Source organism: Gossypium arboreum, chromosome 7, assembly GCF_025698485.1.
Source record: "Gossypium arboreum isolate Shixiya-1 chromosome 7, ASM2569848v2, whole genome shotgun sequence".
Taxonomy (NCBI): domain Eukaryota; kingdom Viridiplantae; phylum Streptophyta; class Magnoliopsida; order Malvales; family Malvaceae; genus Gossypium; species Gossypium arboreum.
Window position 1 is genome coordinate 83,464,211 of NC_069076.1, and position 1,074 is coordinate 83,465,284.

Genomic DNA, 1,074 nt, shown 5'->3' on the forward strand with positions numbered 1-1,074 from the left:
TCTGAAATCATCTTAGCCAACTGTCCTATTTGATTCTTGAGCCCTTGAATCGATGCTTGTTGATTTTTAAGTGCAGTTTCAGTGTTTTGAAAACGGGTTTCTGCCACTAAAATAAACTTCGTCATCATCTCTTCAAGGTTCGACTTTTTCTCTTGCTGGTAAGGTTATTGTTGGAAGCTTGAAGGGGGTGGTGGTCTCTGATTTCCTTGGCCTCCCCATGAGAAGTTTGGGTGGTTCCTCCAACCTGCATTGTAAGTGTTACTGTAAGGATTATTTTGAGGTCGAAGATTATTACCCATATAATTTATTTGTTCGTTCTCCATGCTGGGGCTGAAGGGTAAATATTTTGAATTGCCCATTCCTCCTCCACTCGTGTCACACTATATCACCGGATGTACCTGCGTAGAACCCCATAGACCTTCAATCTTATTATTCAAGAGTTCTACCTGGTTTGATAACATGGTGAATGCATCTAGGTTGAAAACACTGGCCGATTTCGTGGGCTTTGTTCTCATGACTTGCCACTAATAGTTATTCAGTGACATCTCCTCTATAAATTCGTAAGCCTCTTCAGGTTTTTTGTTATTTATGGTTCCACCGGTAGCTGTATCGACCATTTGCCTAGTTGAGGGGTTCACACCGTTGCAGAAGGTCTAAACCTGTAACCATAAAGGTAACCCATGGTGAGGGCACTTTCTCAATAAATTATTGTATCTCTCCCATGCATCATAAAGTGTTTCTAAATCCATCTGCAAAAGTGGAGATATCATTCCTCAATTTAGCCGTTTTGGCTGGCAGAAAATATTTAAGTAAAAAATTTTCGGTCATTTGTTCCCAAGTAGTGATTGACCCTTATGGTAACGACTTCAACCACTATTTAACCTTATTCCATAATGAAAAAGGAAACAACCGAAGGCGAATGGCATCGTCAGAAACCCATTGATCTTAAAGGTGTCGCGAAATTCCAAAAAATTTACTAAATGAGTGTTTGGATCCTCGTCTTGCAAACCATCAAACTGAGCAAATTGTTGTATCATTTGAATCATGTTAGGTTTTAGTTCAAAATTATTTACA

The 1,074-nt window shown here is 39.3% G+C and overlaps 1 non-coding gene across 1 annotated transcript; it reads left to right on the forward strand.

Annotated features, from left to right (window-relative positions):
- The first annotated feature begins 675 nt into the window (after positions 1-675).
- Positions 676-780, forward strand: LOC128296011 (small nucleolar RNA R71). The gene has a single exon (XR_008286559.1). It is a non-coding gene; the product is annotated as a small nucleolar RNA R71 (small nucleolar RNA).
- Positions 781-1,074: the final 294 nt, after the last annotated feature.